The 20756-nt window shown below is 40.5% G+C and overlaps 1 protein-coding gene across 3 annotated transcripts in view; it reads left to right on the forward strand.

The window, feature by feature from the left end:
* Positions 1-20756, forward strand: part of TSHZ2 (teashirt zinc finger homeobox 2) — a 223504-nt gene that overhangs the window by 148672 nt on the left and 54076 nt on the right. Inside the window, exon 3 of one of the 3 annotated variants that reach the window (XM_054173363.1) lies at positions 802-1568. The exons of the other annotated variants lie outside the window; for them this stretch is intronic. The gene's annotated coding sequence lies outside the window, so the exon portion shown is untranslated. Of the gene's footprint in view, positions 1-801; positions 1569-20756 lie in introns of those variants that run through there. 3 annotated transcript variants of the gene reach the window in all.

Here is a 20756-nt window from a genome sequence, read left to right on the forward strand (position 1 = left end):
TTTCATAACAGACAATAAGGAAAGTAGATTTTACAGCTAGACCAGGTCAGCATCCTGGGAGAAGGCTTTTGCTCAGCAGCTGCCACCAGGACAGGGAAAACATGAATCCACCTGCTGCTGTCTGGTGAAGGCAACCTGCTCATTAGTGCAAGATCCTTTTCTGCTCACTTACTCAGTGCCCTGGTCTGACAAGTGGGTGCAGTGTTTCCAGGATTAATTCAATAGTCAATACTTTATGCCCCTCACAGCTTCCGAAAAACCCTGGGCTGTCTCCAGCACTCTGTCCCCACACAGTAGGTTCAGACGCAGTGGTCCCCAGGCAGTAGGGTTTTGTTCTGTTTGTGCAGTGCCAAGGGCAATGGGTTTCTGAGTAACAGTAATTTTAATAGCTGCTTTGTTGATTAGAGACAAACTTAAGAACATCCTTAAAAGCTTTGCAGAACAGAGGCCTATGTGCTATATATTTATTAAGCTGTTCAGCAGTAATTCAGACAGCTGAGAATTGTTGAGGACCAGGTCTATCTAATTGTGTGCCTAAATCATAGTTTCACTGTGATTCAGAGGTATTAACATTATAGTCTACACAGAATGGCTTAGGTTATATGGTCAGATTCCTGCAGATGGTCAGTTTATACCATAAAACTTAAAATTAAAACTTGCACCATAAAGCAACTGCCTCAAATTTATTATATATTGCAGCACAACAAGCAAATTAATACTAGATGCAGTATATGCTTAGACATTAATGTGAGCAGAAGATGAAATATTGTCTCCCAGCTCATTGGTACCTGTTCCCTTCAGAGCAGAATTGAATTGCACAGGATCACCAAAGAAGAGGAAGTCACCAGGAGTGCAGTCCCATATGGAGCTGGGCTTGCTCGCTTGGGGGACATGGGAAGGACATCCTAAACCTCGTGGAATGAAGCTTCAGGGTTTCTGAACTTGCAGTTCTGCTCTGCATCATGCATGCAAGAGCTGAGCTCTCAGCAGAATCTTTTTGTTATTCATCATAAAGAATCACAGCTGTGAAAGGAGAACCAGGGAAGGAGAGTGAGAACAGGCAGGTGCTCTCCCTTGGACTAATGTAAATCAGGAGAAACTCCATTGCAAGCCCACTGAATTATGTTGCTGTCACTTGGACATCAGACCAGAATCAACCCCTTTACCTGCAACAGACGAATGAAATATCTTAACGACTGTGTGTCCAGGAGCCTGCTAAGCCTCTCACAGAGCTGCTGTCAGTATGTCCAGGGCAGAAGCATATTTTTTTTTCTTACTGTTGTACATAAGGGCTCTGCTGCTGCCGACAACTTGAAATGTGTTAGTTCGGTTTGTTCAAAATGGAGTGTGTTTGTTAAGTGTTGCCTCTTTGATGTTGCACTGCCATCTCCATCTTTGTCATCATTGCCCATCTTTTTCAATCTAATGAACTCAAACCATCAGTGCAACTTAAGTTCGGCTGTCTGTTCTTGCATAGTTAATATTAAAAATGTACTAACAGTGTGGCTGCGAAATCAAATTATGCACATAAATATGCTGGCATAGCAGAGGAGGCGGCAGAAGCTGAAGTTAGCAACATTGATGCCAGTTCACATTTGCAAATCAACCGTCAATCTGTCATTAAACATGTTATCAAATGATGATAAGTGTATGCTTCTTGCTTGCATTGGCGCGCTTATTCCCGATGTTGATGTGCATTAATGGGATAATGTGCATTAACATAGTCTTGCTTGGATGAACACAAAACATTTTTTATCCGTCTCAGTTTGTTTCCCCCTGTGGCCCCCAAGTAAGTGTTTTGTGTTATCAAATTGCCAAAAAATGGGAAAACACATTACTTTTAATTAGCAAAAATTTTTGAGTCATTATTTTTTACCTTTTTTTTTCTTTTTTTTTTTTCCCTCCCCCCTTTTTAATTTTTCTCCAGACATCTCCTGTGTGTTGTCACTGGAGGTGGGGAGGGACACAAAAAAACCCTCATTCCGCTGCCATCTTTAAGTAAAACGATTAATGTCAGAAACTCATAGACTGACAATTACGTGCTGTCTTAATGCACTGGCCTTTCATCTGCAGTCCTTGCTTTTGACAGAAGTGATGGTTTCAGTTCAGCGATATGAAAGGCAGGAGAGGAAATGATCTCAGGCATTCCCAGCCCGTTGTGTGGTGCCACACTCAGACATGGCAAGCAGTCCTTGAGCTGGCTTCATTTAACAGTTTTGCATACGAGCAGGCAAAGGCTGTACCTAGAGATCCACAAAAAGCTAAAGAGGAGCACAGCTGCTCTAGGAGGGAACAGAGTTTCTGAAGGAGATTCCCATGTGTTTGCCCAACTCCGTAATTTCCTCGCACATGGAACTGCATAGTCAGGGCTCCACTCCGTACACACTGTTGGTACACTGCTCTCTATTACTGCTGGTAAACTTCCAGGGAAGTTTACCAAAACAAAAAACCCTCAACAAAACAAACCAAAACAAAAAACCCAAGCTTGCTGAATAGAATAAGAAGTGACTTAAGGCATAAAGCCATTTTAAGAGCCATCCCACAACAGACCAAGCACGTACCTGCTTCACAGTCTCTAGCACAGCAGTGCCCATGCGATGAGGGCTTGGCTCATCAGCTGCCCACAGAAGGCTCCACTGCCCTGGGAATGATTTGAGCTAAAACAATAGATAGTATCTTTGCTTATTGCTTCTGTTTAGAATTGAGTTGTTTACCTAGGCTTCTGGAAAAAGTTGAGGTGGAACTCCACTGGAGCATGAAGAGCATCTTTTGTATTTAGGGGACTTAAGGTTTGTAAACTCTTTTCTAAAAGTGCATAAAGCAAGATCCTTCCCACCTTTGGAGAGCAGCTGTTCTTTTAAATGCTTTCATACTTATGCAGCAGAGGCAAAATTGTGATGATCTACCCAGATTTTTATAGTAAAACAGTAATGAAAAGCAACAAGGATAATGTCTGATCCTGTTCAAAAGACCAGGAACTCTTCCACGAGTTTTACTAGGGGTTTGCTAGTTGTGTTATCATATCAGGCTCAAGAGTTGCCTTAAAGAAAAGTCAGTCACTTAAAGTGTTTTATTTTTAGTTTATGAGCTTGAAAATAAAACTTTTAAAACTTTTATGGAAGACATCATATTATTGATGTGTTTCTAAAATAGCACTTTTTTCCCCCTCATATAATAGAAATGTTTATAAATTACTCTTAGTTTCTGCTTATGTCTACATCTAGCCTCCAAACATGGTCTGCGATTTATCTTGAATTTTGAAGATAATAATAGTAGAATAATAAGCTTCTACAAACTGAACTTTTTGGTAACTGGGTCAAGGTTTTGATCACTTTCTTTTTTTTTTTTTTTCCTCAATCTAATAGCACCATTAACTTTAGGCATCCTTTTCAGGTCTATGGTTTCTTGTTATCTGGATGATTTAAAGGAAAAATAAAAGGGAATAATTATTGATTTTTTTATTGTCTGATTCTTAAAAGTAACCCATTGAGTTTCCTATTATTTCTGAATTGTGGATGCATCAGCACAAACTTCATAATCTTAAAACTCTAATAGCAGTAATTCTCTTCCTGCTAATTCTAGCTTCAGTGAGTCCTCATGCTTCCTACTTCTAAACCAAGGAGTTTGTCTTCTAGTACAAAGAGCTTGAATGTTAAGTATATTTCCTGCTACACATCCATTACTGGCAGCAACAGTTTTAGGTTTTGGTTTGGTTTTTTTACAGTTGTGTAGCTTTATGTTGCTTCTACTCCATGAGTTTTAGGTTTTGGTTTGGTTTTTTTACAGTTGTGTAGCTTTATGTTGCTTCTACTCCATGAGTTTTAGGTTTTGGTTTGGTTTTTTTACAGTTGTGTAGCTTTATGTTGCTTCTACTCCATGAGCTACCTTGAAATTAACTTGTCAAATGTTCATCCCCCTACTTAGGGAAGATTCCTAATCAGATGAGTGGACCGATTTATCATGACTTTGAAGAGAGGTGCCGGAATTCAGAAGGCATTAAAAAGCTCACTGTGAAGGCTGTGTATGAGGGACTGCTGTAAGGCAGCTCAGGCTAGGCTGAGCTGTGAGAAACTATTTGTGTATGAGATGGCATTTGGAAAACTGGAGTGAGAAGTGTGTCTCGGTGCCTCACTTTTCACATTGACTTTGACCCCTTTTTAATACATCTCCTTCAAAGTGCTTCATCACCAGGTCCCAGCTTTGTTTCTTTTAGGGCACTTGGCAAATGCTAGAACAAGGTGGAAAACTGTAGACACTGAGCATCACAAAACTGAACCCTGATTCCAAGTACTGTCCATTTTATGCTGCTGTCTGGGAGAAGTCTGGATCCTGATTTCATCTTTGCTGCTTCAGCCAGTCTCTACTTTGAACTGATGTATGAATCAGGTGTGTTGATTTACCAATTTTCATTGAGCAGTTTGAAACAGTGAGATCTGTGTTGCTCCTCGGTATGTGTATCTCAAAGCAAATGTTGAATAAGGGATTAGCAGCAATAGGGTTACGCTATTCTTCCGCCCTGTTCTCCCAGTCTTTATTCTTCACACTGTATCGTCTTCTATTATCTTAGGTCTGACTTTGGAGTGGTTTCAGTTTTTGAAAATGCCAAGTAATTAGTCAATATGTTTTCACCATATGTATCAAGCTCAGTAAAGAGGCAACCATTGGCCTTTGTCATGGCACAGTAAGCGTTCGTTTTCTCAGCACTTCAAGTTACGCTGAGCGTGTGGTGAACGCCAAAGAATTTAATGAGGAATTTTACAATGAAACATTTGACATAATAATTCACAGTTCAGTGCAGTTCACAAATCTGGGGTGAGACCCCTTTGAAGATCGCCCCTGTTTGTGCTGTTCACACTAGAGATCCTGCACAAGCTGCTTCTCCCCTGGCTGGTTCCCTTGTATGAGCAAAGAGGCTGTGCAAAGGCTGAATAGGTTGTCAAATGGTCCTGTTTTACATCTTCTTGGCACAGATACCGCATATGACAAGGGAGAATTCTTGAAACCCTTTTCCCCCTTCCAGACTGGCTTTTTATTTACCCCAAGCTAGTTAATACATACTTTCCAGATATAAATTTTTCCTTTAAGGCTTCCACTGATGCTGACTGTTAACAATCTTTAAAAAAGGTCAGAATCTGATCTTAACACTGCTGATGTGAAGTGGCATTTACCCAAATTTTGCCATCTCCGGAGCAAAAATATGTCCAGTGTTTTCTAGAGAGATGAGATAGACAGCAGCCTTGTCTGGGCCGATTTCCCCTCTTGGGAATACTGTCTTTCAGTTATCTGTGGAACAGGTTTCTGCATTCCCTGATGGGTTTCTCTAGATTCGCAAAAAAACCCACCCAAAACAACCAAAAAACAAACGTTTGAGCTCAGGTTTAGTTCAGTGAGTTATGGTTATTTTGTTTAACATTTTGGGGAATGTGCAACAAATAATCATGAATGAGAATGATGTCATATTGTTTTACTGCAGCCATGATTTAAATTTATGTGGCATTGCTATTGGAGTCAATAGGACTTCTCCCTGAGTATGTTTTGCAGGGTACACTATCGTTAAAATATGACAGTTAATGGTCTTGTTTATGTTATTACATTTAATGAATAAATATATCAGCCTGTACATCAAACTTGGGTTTGTTTATACTCTTTAATTGTAGTCTTATCTCCCCTAGAAGCATGTTATATCTTTTAATTTTATAATTATCCACTTTATTCATGTGTGACACTACAGAACTGCTGCTTATATCCTGAGACATCCAAATACAAACAGATGGAAGACAGGCAACCACTAGGAAATTCAGATCTGGATCTGAATCCAGCTCCGTGTTTTCAGAACACTCCGCAATTTCAGATCCAAGGTCTTGGTTTGGGCTGTTGTGTAAAGGATGCAAGAGTTTCATTCGTATAGCATCTTTGAATATGAACCATCAATAGGGATTTTACATGTTTTTCTCTTTCAAAAAGACCTGAGGTTTAAAGGCGAAGAGGGAATATATCTCACATTTTGAAGTTTTTGCAACAAGGGGAGAGGAAACGGAAATATAGACATCTCATTTTAGCCTAGTCGTTACAACACTTGGCTGGAAAGGGTACATGCCAGCCCATGCTCCAAGGACTGTTTTGTTTGAACTAGATCCAGGACAAACAATGCATCAGAATCCTGGGTAGTTAAAACTTAGGGTCTGCTTCCTCCAAGTAAGCGACTCTTACTAGGCAGCAGAAATGGTCCCATGCCCATTTTGTCTCTCTTAATTTGAGATTTGCTTTTGTGAAGCTTTCAAAGACCAAATAGAGACTGAAAATTGTACGTTTGAGTCCCCTACACCCTGTCTGAGTCATCTAAGCACAAAGAAATCCATAAGTCAAAGAAATAATTGTTTTAGAAGAGCAAATTCTAATAGGATTTTTAAAGTCTACAAATCCACCTTCTTAGAAATCTCCTAGACTATGAACACTGAAAAGAATAATGGAGCAGAAATAACTGGGTAGCTACATTTCAGCTATAACTGAGTAGATGCTCAAAACCCCAAAGATACAGACTCTATAATTGCAGCTCAATCCAGCCTCAGCATCTTTCTGTTTTCCAGGTCTGGCCATAAGCAAGCACCCTCAGAGCTTGATGATTTTGTAGGTTCCCTTCTGAGGCATCTTGCTTCTCCTAAGCCTGGAATTAACTCTCTGCTCAAAACATGCAGTTTCCCAACATTTCATTACCCAGCCCCTCTGTCTTTCTTTACAGCTGAATGAGGGTGATTCTGTGATGGATTTTTTTTATCAGCAGAGATTCCCTGGGGTGGCACTAATTACCAACCAAGAAAGGGTTTGGCAGGTGAGTCTCTTCTAGACTAAAGTTAGATGAGTAAATCCATCAGCTAGGGAGCAGTCAGCAAACATTCGTACCTTGCTGTGGAGCAAGGCTGTTACAAGAGAAGAGCATCTCTTCGCTCATAGATCACATCCAATGCCAAGCTTCTTGTCTGGGATCTTTTGCCAGGAGTTACAGGAAAATAAAACCAGAATGCAAAGTCTAAAGGTATGGTATTTATACTGTAAAGGTTTTTCTTATCTAATTACTTGTATTATAGTGATGAAAAGTTTAGTTAAGCACCCTGGGTGTTCTGCATGCACATAGGAAGACAGCATTCACATGATTCTGCTTGTTCTCCTTTATATTTTTGTCTTTTTGTCTGTTGGTGTAACACAACAAATATTGACTGTGTGATGCATTTCTGCAGGTAGTACCTTCCTTTGGATCTAGTAGCCAAAGCACTTGTAAAGGCAGGCTGGGAAAGGGGAACACCCATGTATAACACCCTTGCCCAGAACAAGTCACTGAGTTTGTAGGAGAGCAGCTGGCAAGAAGAGACATGTGCAGCCAGGTGATAACAACTACAAATAAGGAAAAAGGTTAAGTTTCCCCAGGTACATAAGTAGTTTCTGAAAGCAGCATCTTTACTTAGTATATTGTTTTCCTTCTTAATTGATTTATCTAGTTGCTGGGTGATGTTTAGCCTCTTTGATTTTGAAAACCTCTCATCTATTTTGTGTTTGAACAGAGCTTCTGGTTAAGTGCCCTCACAAAAGTCACCTCTAATGCAGTCATCTAAGGAAGGGGAAATTTGCTTATGAGACTGACACAGCCAGAGTGAATACATTTCCCAGTTAGCACTTGAAGAGGAAAACATCATAATATTTAAACCAGTTTTGAAAACTTTCCATGAAAATAGGGGAAGGGGAAAAAACCATAAAACACTAGTTGAATACAGAGAGAGGCCAAAGAGAGTTCAGTTACCATAGAGATTATTACTGGCAATTGGTATACAACAGCAGATTGGGATCTGTTACGGTATTTTTATTAATATTTTTTTTTTTCTAAATTGGTTATTTATATATTTTGGATCCATCTCTGTTCTGGGTCCAGATTTTACTCTTTACCCGTCACTCTTTTTGACATGAAGCAGTAATGACTGTGGCACGTATCAGTCATCGCCTTCATTTATAAACATTAGCAGGGGTCATGAGCACATAAAATACCACGTAGACAAGTCACTGTGCATGGCTTTGGCTGGCAATGAAGGGAGAAGCATCACAAACACGAGGCTACAGCATAGGCACTCTCCCATGCAAACCCTTATTGCCACTATAATGGTGATGACTTTTTTGTAGGCACAACAGAATGCCTTTTCCCTTCTCAATTTTCCCTCATGTATATGCAAGCCTAGTCATTTAGCACATGCACATTCCAGTGCATAAACTGGGAATTTAGGACATAACCTATTGTAAAGCCTTTCCCTCTCCTCCCTGTCTTCCTTTCCTAAAGATTCATCCTTTCCTCTGCATGTTGCAGCAGCTGAACACCCAGCCTTTTTATAGCCACTTCAGCAGTAGTGTGCTTAGGGGGCAATGTTAAAGGACTTTTTTAACCAGTTGGCTTCTACAAAAGTCAAGCCTTTTTTTTTAAGTGCCCAATCCTGTTTATCCAATCCTGAACCTAGTTTGAAATACTGATGGTTTAGGGTTTTTTTCTGCCACACCATTTGCCTTCAGGGAGGTATTTTTTAAGGATGCCTGAGATCAGCCAGAGCCAGGTAGGTTTTCCTCCCCTTTGCCCCCTCTCATCCCCAGCCTGTTGCTCCCTGCCTGCATTTCCTGCACTTAGGGTGCAAGGGCAGGGTGGAGCACAGGCTCAGGGAGATTCCGAGCAGGGAATCTGGCTACAGGGAATGCTCTCCACTGCTCAGTGTGAATAAAGTATATTAAAAATAAAAAGAGAGAGAAAGACAGGGAGAAACACGGGGTATGTTTTTTTCACCTCTAATCTCCTTTAGTTATCATGATCTCAAGAGTTATTTGTAATGGTAGTAGGCACTGCATTTCAGATGGAAATGTGATTTTCCACGCTGACGGTGTCACTTTAAGTAAACAAAGTTAATTCTGCTTCCTGCTATGCAAGGCCTAATCTCATTACCCAAACCACAAGTAGCATAACAGAAAATACTCCCATCTGTCAAAGGAACTTAAAATAAAGGTGGAAATTGTTTTTGTGTTTCATCCCTCTTCTTCCCCCCAGATCCCTCAATGGACGCTAATTATCACATCATATCTATTTAAACCTGTTCAGATCCCTCAGCCTCTGGCTGCGGTTCCTCTTTCATTTGAGGTGCCTACAGAATAACAATGTTTATGCTGCATCTTAGACTGAATGCTCAGCTTGGATGAACTGTAGCTAAAAGCTGTGAGCCAGGTGGCTGAGCCATTCTTGCTGCATTCTTCTCTGAGGATGCAGAAGCCAGGTTACGTCAGGTCGGCTCAAAGCTCTCCCAGAGGTGATCAAGAGTATGCTCAGCCCTTTTCCCACCTAAAATAAACAGTGGAAATCTCTGTGCCAGAGACAGTCCAACAGGGAGCAAGAAGCTTAGGATTTGGTGTGCTGACTCTGTGCCTCCAGCTCTAGGGTATTCATCAACTTGATGTCTGTAGTCTGGGAGATCCTGGCCTCTCCAAAGCTGTGTGAGATGGCAGAGCCAAACAAGCACTAGTGCCACATTACTGACAGCACACAGGACTGAGTCACAAGCACACCGCTGTCCTGAGTTTGTTCAGCCTCAGTATGCTCCCCAGCTTCTCCCAGGCAATGCCTGGGTCTGCTGCAGCTATGCAGAGCAGATGGGGCCAGTGCTGTATTCAGCTACCTGGCCACCCTAGACTTTAAATCACAGAGCAGTGCTGAACTGCAGTCCCAGAGCAGCATGAAGCAGCTCCCCAGCAGTGCAGCACTGGTGAATATAAAGATCGATCTAGAGCAGGGTGGGGGGCAAGCCCTGTGGCATTTGCCTGCAGTCACATAGTAAGGTCACTGCGCTCACTCCCTTGTCACTTCCACGGGTATAAATCCAGAACAGCTTCCCTGTTTAGCTCAGTGCAAGTTCCCTGTGACTCACACAGCAAGGGGAGTCAAGGAATTGGCATTACAGGCTCCAGCAGGAGCTCTGCCAGCACAGGGAGGAGACCCCAATGGTCCCAAGTCTGACTTTAGGCAGAAGGAAAATCTAAACATGCTACCTAGTAATTCTCAGCTCATTTCAAAACAGCAGCTACCAATCACAAGAGAGTCTTCCACAAAACTCTCCAACAACAGTGTTTTGCATCCTCTCTTCATTTAAAATGACCTTTATGTGTTGATAATGTCTGCCTTGCTGAGCCTTAATTACTTAATTAGAGAAGCAGGTTCTCTATTAGACAAACAAATTTTTTTTCAAACTGTATTTTTTTCTTGCAATTATGATGTTTTCTTTCATTTTAAGCTGTATTTTAAAAGCTGTAAAAAGTCACTTGCAAATGGCTATAGTTTGTTAATTCACTTAATTTATTAGACATTTGAAGGCTTTCTTTTCCACTATTTTCTGAGGTGAATTTACAGCAGGAATCTCTCCTGGTAGGGATTTCTCTGCCTTTCACTACCATGCTTGCATAGCACTTTGCCAAAAAAGCTAGGTCTTGCTGAACAGCTGTTATAGGTTCTGGGTGTGTTTGGGAGTTTATTTATCATGGGTAAGTGCTTAGGGCTGAGCAAAGTATCCTGTGCCTGCCTCACATGTGGCAAAGTTTGTGCCCTTCCTGAGAGCTCTGGTAAGTCTTGCTCTGAGCTTTGATTGATGTGTTCTACTTGAGCTGGCTTTTTGCAGTAGGCTCAGTTTTGTTTTCTTTCTTATATGGGATTTTTGAGCAGTATTATCCTGACTTTGTAGTGGTGTACTTAAGATCTAGCCAATCAATCTATTTCTGTAGGGCTGCTTCTGACTGCAAGATTGTTGATAGTTTTAAAGTAGCCAGTTGATTAATTTGTTCTGAAAAACATATAGGATTTGCCTCAGGTTGGGGGTTTTGGGAGAGCATTATTATCCTAATATGCTACAGTGAAAGCAGAGGGTTCCAGAGGGGATTTGTACTAATGCTGATCACAGAGATAAGTTCCACTGACTGAAACATCATTCTTGAAGTAAGACTTGGGGCTGGAGTGACTTCATTCATGCAAATGCTTCTGCAATAGTCAAGGCAGCAAGAGCCACGTTGCAGGTACTGCAAGCAGTCATAGAGCAGAAACTAGAAACACTAAGGTTACTCCAGCCCCAAGGATCTTTCTCCCCAGAAATAAATGCTGTCTTTCAGTGGTCTTTCTAAAGTAATACCTTGCTGAAAATAGAGAGTATCACTGTAAAACCTTGACTGATAAGTGACTGAATTGGGGGAAATGGTCCTGAAGTGACTTTGGGCAAAAATGGCAATGGAATTACTAGGACCACTCAGAATGTGAAGTGAGAAAACTTGGGTTCTGCTCACAAAAGGACCTGGGATTAATTTTCAATGTTTTGGATTCTGAAAGGAGTTTCGAAGGCAACTTGGCTGCCTCTTCCTTTTTATGTTCGTGCCTCAATAAATAACACCTTAATACTCTGGTTGTAGCTGTGTCCCCCCTGCTTTTAGCACAGTACAGGCAAGCAATAGGAACAACTCTTCTCCACTAGAACCAGCAAACCATGTGGGGGGGAGAAGGAAAGCACTGTTATCCTGTTATCTTAACCCAGGGGATGAGGAAGGGAAGGAAGTGTTAGTCATCATGAAGGATAGTAAAATCTGATGGGTAAAAGGATGCCCATAATTATTTGACGAAATAGGGTATGCAGGAGGTGCAATAAGCCATATCCTCCTCTGACACCCATGATCACCACTTGTTTTCAGGACTTTGAAAACTTTGCTTACATTCATTTCAACCTGGGTGTTTTTTAGGATCTCAGCCACCCTGCTCAGACTATTCATCTCTCTGCTAATAAAAATTCAGAGAATGCCAAGAGTTAATTGCAAAAGGTGATACGGGTTCTCTTTGGCTAGTTCTGCATGGTAGTTTGGGCAGGCTTTCTCTGCTCAAGCTCCAAGCCAACAAAAAGCCAGGTGGCTGCATTGGCATAGTGCTGAGCCCTACGTAATACATCTGATGGCAAGCAGGGTTTATTAGCTTGGCACTGCACTCCCTGAATTTCAAGGGGTTTGGAAAGTTCTGGCTGGCATCCCATTGGGTCAGACTTACCCTTCTTAAATGTGCCTAAGGTAACAGGGGAGTATGCAGTCCTGGTCTTACTGATTGCAAAATTCATGGGACCTAATACCTGTGTAGCTTGTGGTGGTACACTTGGGTTTTTTGAAAGCTGCTGTCACTTCAGCATAAGGAAAGAAGTCAGGAGTACATTTTGAGGTGTGGTGGGATGTTTGTGTGGCTGGAAGAAAAGAACTTGCAAATGGCAAAAATAGATGTTTTCCTTGCAAAGGCCAAAAACACTTAGAAATGATCTATGTCTAATATATTTGTTGTACCCTGAGGGCATAGAGAGATGTGACTTTCAGGGGAAAAAAATGGCTAAAACTTGCAGTTTTGAAAACATATATTTTACTTTAGGGCATTTTCAAGGGCTTTTTTTATTGTGTCTACATCCACTATTTCACTTATGCTTTTCAATTCCCATATATTATTCATGATGTCTATTTTAATAAGTTTTAGGTCAAGCCATTGTTCTCTGTTAAGAGTTTATTACAAATAATGTTGCTTGGATGCAGTGTTGGAGCCTCTCTGAAATGACACCTTGTGATTGTGGAGGTGTGATCCAAGTAACAGGAGGACTGAAGTCCTTTTGCGAGGCTCAGATTTCTTCCTTCATTTTAGTTTCTCTCTTTTTACCTAATTCCACTCAAAGCCTCGGTATCAGTTAGGTCATGTAGCTGTGCTATCACAGTTCCTTGTGAGAGAGGTTCAGAAATGAGATAAAAGAGTTGCAAAGCAGAGCTAAAGGAGCCAAAGTATCTGGATTCAGTTTCTGCCCACGCTATTAAGGCAAATAATATAAATCAGCAAGAGGTGCATCTTCAAACACACAAAAGCACACACCATGTGTGGGATGGAGAAGAAACTGATGCTTGTTTTGCCAGAAGGAAGCATTGTCGGCAACAGGTCTCCATAAGAGCATTTCTTAACTGAATAGCCATAGAGAACCAGGGTTCTGCATGACATTTACTATGTGGCATGGGTCTATCAAGTTTATTGAAAATGTTCATTTCCCTAAAATTAAGCACAGTCTGACTGACCTTGTTAAATCCTCACCTTCCTTTTTCAATTTAGATTTATTTTTTTTCTCCCAAATGAAAGAGGAGTTGCTTGCAAGGAGCTGAGCAGCATGGTTTGGAGTGGGGCTGGGTGCCCTCCTTCCTGCGTGACCTAGTGTGAGCAATCCATGTTCACAAGGGGACAGGAAAGCCCGTTGTGTTTAATGTGCTTTGCCAAGGCAGTGTTTCTGGCTTTATTCTCCTCCTTTCTCTCCTTTCCTCTTTGTCTGAAGACCCTGAAACAGATGTAGAAGTTCCTCTTCAGTTCAGGCCACCTCCGCAATAAATGAATTTCTGAGAAAAATCTGACCCAACTGTGTTACAAAGAAACTTGGTCTGTGCTGCCTGTGAGCGTTGTTGGGTTACATCGTTATGATCAACAATCAGCTTGGTATTTAAACAAAAGAGGAAACCTTTTTTTTCTGTGTCATAAGGAATGTTTCTGAGACCATAACATCCTATTAAGGCAAAATAGGGCTGGCGACAAAGTCTGTTTGATTGCATCTGCCAATTTCTAATGACTGGAAAGAGAGGCGCACAAGCAGTAGAGTTGAAAATCAACAAGAATTTCTCCTTTTACTGCTGGTACAAGTCTGCTCTCTGTAGCTTCAGCAGTGGAATTCATTACTGGGGATAAGAACAGAGATTAGGTTAAAAGAGCTTTTCACTGACAAGACCTTATTCACAATGAAGTGCTTTCAGTCACTCCCTTCAGGTTTGAAGTTTTCTGACTGTATACAGTGAGTGATACATTATTATAATAGTTTGCATTACAGTAGTGGCCAAAGGCAACAGAAGCATCCATTTTGCTGGATACTTTACATAGGCACGTTAAAAAATGATCTCTGCACAAGCTGTCCATATGATTTTATTTCTCTGGTGTTTCTTTTTTTTTAAAGGAGTGTCTGGTTTATGGATGCAGTTTTGAAAACTCTTACCTCATTGAGCTGTTTAGACTAAGCCTGAGTCAAAGACAGCCTCTGGTTTTTATAGCTCAATCTTCCAAAGTCGGCTATAAATGCAAATAGTGAAGAGATGCCCCAATGTTAAGATGCTCTCATAGTATAGGAAGTGCCAGTGTGATATGTGTGAATAACTTTACCACAAGCCATTTTGTAAGCTCTCAGAAGTTTCCTCAAGTAAAAATGTGCAAACTGTATGCAAAATTGAGACACTTAAAAGCAAAAGGGGAAAGAACAAAAGTAATTACAATTGCAGTTACAGTACTTTTGTTCTTCTGAGCTTTTTGCTAGACTTCCCTTAGCTGAACAAAGGAACTGAAGTGTTTGTCTGTTGACTGCATTCTGCAAGCCAAAACCAGGTGAGCGCCTGTCGAGGCTGTCCTGGGCTCTGCCTTGAGAGCCCTTTTGGTAAATCCTAAACTTAGTTTTAAGCTCTAATTAAATATTTGCTGAAAACTAGGGCCTGATCCTTTTCTCATGTCTTTTTCCCATGAGGGAGCTTCTCTCCAGTCAGACAATTCATTCCTGCCTATAAGTGAGAGTGGAATTGGGATATATGGCACTGTATCAAAAGATCTATTCTATCTCCCAATGAAACAAACACATCTTTTGAAGTTGTTTAGCTGTTTCTGGAGTGAAGCAAGAACTTCAGAGACAACACTTTGACTGTTGGGTGAAAAGGAATGTGTTCTATTCTTTTCCCACTCTTCTCCCTGCCTTTACCCCCTCTTCTCCTTATTCTTTTCCCTATTTGACTTCTCTCCTGTTATTTTTTTTTTCCCAAGGAATCATTAAAGTCAGGTCTATAGTCAAACCTTTTGCCAGCACAGTAATTTTGGTTAGAGGTGTCATTCTTTTTTTTAATAGCACTTCTATATTGGCACAACCTTCAGCATAAGTTCAGCTGTACTAAAGAAAAAATGTGATTTTGCTGATACAGCTTATTTCATTGAGGGAGCTTGTAAAAACTTAACTGCTAAAAACACTCTTTTGGCAGGACAAGCTGCATCTGTATTAGTGGTGTTTGCTGGTGTAGCTGAGCTGTAAAATGTAGTGTTGGCCAACAACTTAACCCTCAAAAGTACTCCTGTTGAAATGTGTTTTCTTTGAACTTATTTGGCCTCCATATGCTGAAGAAAGGATGTTTGTAGCATACTAAATTCACAAGACTAAAACAGCCTTTATAGTGATTAAATTCAACTCCCTAAACATAACTTAGGCAACTCCCCAGCTAGATTTATGTAACTTAATCTCATCTGGTAAAAAGTATAGCTGTGCTAAATGGAAAAGCCATGGCTGTGGCCCTGACTCTCTTCCCCTTTCCTTGATGATAATATTATCCAGGAAGATATTATTCTAATGCGCCTCAATTTCCTCATGTGTGACACAGATATCCTGCTGTCTGTCTCAGTGGTGTAGAGGTTCAGGAGCCTGGCTACAATGCATTTTGGCATTTTGGTACATAGAAGGTTTGAACAGTGTTCCTGATGCCAGTTTAAGAGGGCTCAGTGGCCAGTGGCCAGTTCATACTTGTGAAACTGTAGCACCACTTACTGGTTTTGCTGGAGAAATTCCAGCCAACAAACCCAGGCAATGTTGTTTATCTTCTGCTGTCATCATAACTATTTCCTGAGAGCTAGAAAGATGTACTCCTGCCTTACACTGCTTTCTGTAGCCTAAAGGATCAAAGATAAGGATTATAATGGTTATGTTCAAGCAGAGTTGTTGTTGATTGGGATTTATCCTTTTAAATATGTGTAAGTCATAGAAAGCTTTGCAGTCAGAAATATTGACTTCATTGATCCGTGCCAAGAGCAGAAGAAACCCATGTGGGCTGAAGTGGAAAGGCTGTGCAAGATGCTTATAATAAAGATGTTATCTGATAAATAAGATATTGCTTTATTCCTGACCAAGGAAAATTAGAAATCCAGACTTAAAGTACACCAGTCAGTTCATGCCAAGTTAACTGTGGCAGCATTAGTTTTCTGTGATCAATATTCAGTACTAGGACCTTGCATTCTTGTTTCTGGTCAAATGAGATAGCTATGTAGCTTCCTAGTTCTCTTGTTTATGGGTTTTACAAGGAGACCATCTGAATGAATCAACTTCAGGAGCATAATGAACTATTAATACAGAGAACATCACCTTCATCATTCAGGATAAAGTGAATGTAGTCTAGGTCATGCTATTGCCTTTGGAAACAGCTAAAATCCCCTCTCTGATTAGCTGAGATTGCAGAGGCTGACAAGGGAGGCAAGGGAGGTTAAAGGTGTCCAACACATCAGCTGAACATGAACAAACAAGAAATACCAAAGGAAGAGCAGTCTGTGCTGCAGGCCCATCAGCTGGCTGGCTGGAGGCTTCCTGAAAGGTAGGCTAACATGGGGACAGCAGGGATGCCATGTTGGAAAGTGATGTTCCCAGGTCTTTTGCTCCATCTGAAGCAATATCAGCTCACCAGCCTGCAAATACAAAGTAGAGGAAGGGGAGAACTATGTCATAAATGTATCTCCTGGTATTGTAGAGGCTTTTGCAGACTCGGAAAGAGGGCCAGCTTTCAACCACTCTGGCCAATATCTATTTTCTCCTTCGCTGGCAACAAAGCTGCTCTGTCCAGCCTGCATGGGAAAAACCCCACCCATATCTACAAATGGTCCTCTCCTTTAAAAACACAAACTTCTGTGTTTTCTACAGTACATCCTTGGCCATCCCCCTGCCTTAAACTTTTGAACCCTGTTAGCAAATGCACTGTGGGCAGAGCAAGGCGGGGAGTCCTTACCCCCACGGAAAAAAACCTGATCTGAAGAATTCTCAAGGGGACAATTGAGCACTATCAAACACAACTGCAGTAATACTTTACTGTCTGCTGCAGATATTGAGCCCTCATTGCAGTAATTGTCACGGTGACAGAGCTGGGAACACTTGCTGTAATTAGGACAGTTGTTTTGTCATGTGTAACGATCTGAAGAGAAGCAAGGAAAAGAGGGGAATGAGCACTAATCTGCTATAGTGTAGTGAAGGAGAACCATGCACACACAAAATACAGCACGGCTGCTAATATATTGTAAATTCAGATGAGCAGGCATTTTGAGAAGGTGAAGAAATAAATGTTAAAACAATACATCTATTCAGGGGAATGTCTGCTCTCTCAGGTGTCTGTAGCTGGAATAGCAAGTGCAGATGTTTTTCTGTAAAGGGTTTTTTTTTTTTGAAGGTGATCCTGGTGATATCTAAAAAAATCCTCAACTAAAACCATATGTACATATCTATATAGATATACACACGTGTGTAGATATAAGTGTGTGTGTGTGTATATATATTTAAGCACATTTCTATAGGAGGCATATGTCTTCCTCCAGTGTGCTGCTCCAGCAGTTTGAGAGCATACAACACAAAATTAAGAAGGCTGGGCACTCAAGTGTGTAATGTGTTTAAAACTATTTTAATTTCTCTGAAGTAACCACTTCAGCCTCCTACACTTCTCTGTTTCTTTTATGCAGACTAGTATTAAAAATAAGCACTATCCTTTTTATTTTTTGGTTATGCTCCAAGTTACCTTTTATTCTTATTCACTAAGCCTGCAATGGCTGTTATGGTTGAGTTTTATCTGACAATAAACACCACCCATGTATCAGAAACTCTTGGAAAACAAGGCTACAGTTCTGGATTTGTGTGACCCAGAGCTGTAGGGTATCGAATACCTCGTTGATATTAAGCAGGTGAGCATTAAGCATACACAGCAAGACTGTACTTATTTCTACAAAATTAAGACCATTTTGAAACTCACCTCTTAGATAAATTGCCCCTCCTTCAATGCCTGATGAGGCAACATTCCTGTATAACTCACACAATTTGCTTACTTCAGAGTTTCCTGTAGGCAACTCAAAATGCTGCTGAGAAGGTAAGAGGGTGAATCGATTCATTTGGTAACTATGACGCCCTTCTGGTGTAAACCACACCTCTACAGATTGCTGTTGCTGTATGGAGTACCCTGGGACTCTAAATAAGATGATCCAAACAACCATTGGGTGGTTAGAGACAGTAGTATAAATTCTTCTGATTGAAAACTTCCAATGTAAAGTTTTTATCAATGAGAAATTGGTTTTTCAACTATTTTTTTCTTGCTTTCCACAAAAAATTTGACCTTTCATTTCACAGCTGGAAAGATCTTGAGGGAGATTACACTTGCCATTTAGTGTTCATTTTTAGCATTAAGCTAAATTTAGGGTTTGTATTTTCAATTATCTCTTTCTACCATTCCAGTTTTCCCTTTTTGGTGAAATCTCTCCTTCACTACTGAAACCAGTCAGAATTTTACCATCTCAGTAGGACCAAGGTTCCACTTTTTGCTGCTTTACTATGTGAAATCATTCTTGTAAGGATCATAAATGTCCTTTAGGGATTATCAACCTGTAACCTGTTGTTTAAAAAGTTTACAGGGATGATTTGGGGAACAACAGACCGCTTTGTCTGCTCTTGATTCCAAGTAAAGCATAATGATTAACCCAGAACTCTACTAACAAAGAATTAGAGGATAAAATACAATTAATAACAGCCAGCAGGGTTTCAAAGACTATAAATTTTGTTACATAAACCTGCTGTCTTTTTGACAGGATTACATACCTACTTAAGAAAGGTAACTGGGAGGACATACAAGACCTGCATTTCTCCAGGGGTTTTGACTTAGTCCACCTGATGTTTTGCCTCATTAGGTTTTTAAACATGTTACAGGTTTTTAATACTGGCTCACCAGTGGATCTCTGTGTTTTGTTAATAGGAGAAACCACTGAAACACTTCCTCTTTCTAAATTGTATTGACTATACCATATTTGTACCAATGATCCAAGAAAAGATAGAAAATACTTTAAGTGAAGTCTGCAAGGTGAGATTGGACTTCATGAAGTAGTGAATAATGAGGAAGAAAAAGTTGCTAAGCAGGAACAAAATGGCTCTCCAGGTTAAGGGGGTTTCAGTGCAACAGAATTCATTTTAATACAGGCAGATATAAAGAAAACCTTGTGGGAACTAAGCATATAGATTATAGTGATGTGTTATCTACTCCAAGACACAACCACTTATGAGGAGAGCTGAGGTGACAGCCTATCTATATAATGCTGTGCTATGAAGGGGGAAAACCAACCAACCAACCAACCAAACCCCCACATCACACTATTCTGTATAAACACAACTAATCATAAACTAATTAAACAAAAATACAGCAAGTTTAAATAAGTTAGGAATAGACTTTATTCTTATATGTAGCTTTAATTGGGCCACAACGTGCAAGAGTATGTGGAAATATTCTCAAGAAAAGTTAGGGGAGGCCAACAGAAATGACCTGAAGGCTGGAAATCCACCCTTCTGCTGTGAAGTTTAAAGAACTTGACATATTCAGCTTATCAAAAATACTGAGAGATGCTTTGATTGCTTTGTGCAGGCATGAGAGTCAGCTTCTTGGTCTAGCTGAGGAAGCATATTTAGCTGGATATTTATGTCGACCAAATTTAGCAGTAAAATAATAACATTATATTAAAATAAGACACAATTCCTAGTTGTGAAGGTGATGGAAGTTCATGACAGTTGCTCAAGTACACTCCTGAGGGCTTCCCTTTCTTCAAAATGGGATTAACTGCCCTTTGAAGCAAAATTTTATTGCAAAGGCAGTTTGGAATGGCTGTGTTGAGTGTGCTTACATATGTGTGCATGCCTGAAGCTCATTTAGGTGAACATTAGTGTGTTTGTGTCATATAAGGACACTGATGGATGAGATTAGGTGGCTTGATCAACTAGACAACCAAACAATCCTGTATGGTTTCCATATGAATAAAACCTTTCCTCTTCTTAGTTTTAAATTAGTTCAGTAAGAGAATTTATCTGTATTTACTCTCTTGAAAGGTATTTACTCTCTTGTCATTAGAATTTCCAACAAAAACATTTTCTCTCTTAGTGATTTTTTTTTTTCTTCTTCTTCTTTTTTCCCCAACCCCAGACTTTAGAGATTTGAATGTTTGGGGCCTTTTGATGGAAAGTGGAAAAAAACTTGTGCAGCAAGCAGATACCTTTCTACTGAAAGGCTGCCTTAGTTAAAAATCTAATTTCCACTGCAATAGGGAACAAAAAAAGTTTTCAAACAAGAAGGATGAAAAAAAAAGACAGACAGTTCCAGTGTCCTGCATCGCTATCTGAACCTTGCCAGAACTTCTGTAAGAGAAGGGATTGACAAAATAATTCATTAATGGGAATGTTCTCCTCACAGAGGGGATTGAATAGCTGCATGAGAAACTTTAAAGCCTCCTTTGTGTATCCAAACAGAAACATGGCTCAAAGAAACAAGCATCTACAGCGGTTAGGAGTGCCGTGAACCCTGGGCTATTTGTGGATTGGCTTTGAGAGAAGTTGCTCTTGATTTAAGAGTACATCCTAATACACAGCAGCCTGGAGACTGGGGAGACTGGCAAGGGAGAAAATAGTCTAGAGAGTTTGCCTGGCAACAAAGGCACAGCAATTTTCTCCAGCGTTGTTGTGAAAAGAAGATGCTTTTGTGAGTAGAGAGACATGTGATAAGTGTAGCATGAAAGCACCGCGGAAGTAATTGTTCTCCTGAACTCAGTTCTGGTCTGCTCTGACTCGCGGTGGTCAAGG

The sequence above is a fragment of the Dryobates pubescens genome, chromosome 26 (genome assembly GCF_014839835.1).
Source record: "Dryobates pubescens isolate bDryPub1 chromosome 26, bDryPub1.pri, whole genome shotgun sequence".
NCBI lineage: Eukaryota > Metazoa > Chordata > Aves > Piciformes > Picidae > Dryobates > Dryobates pubescens.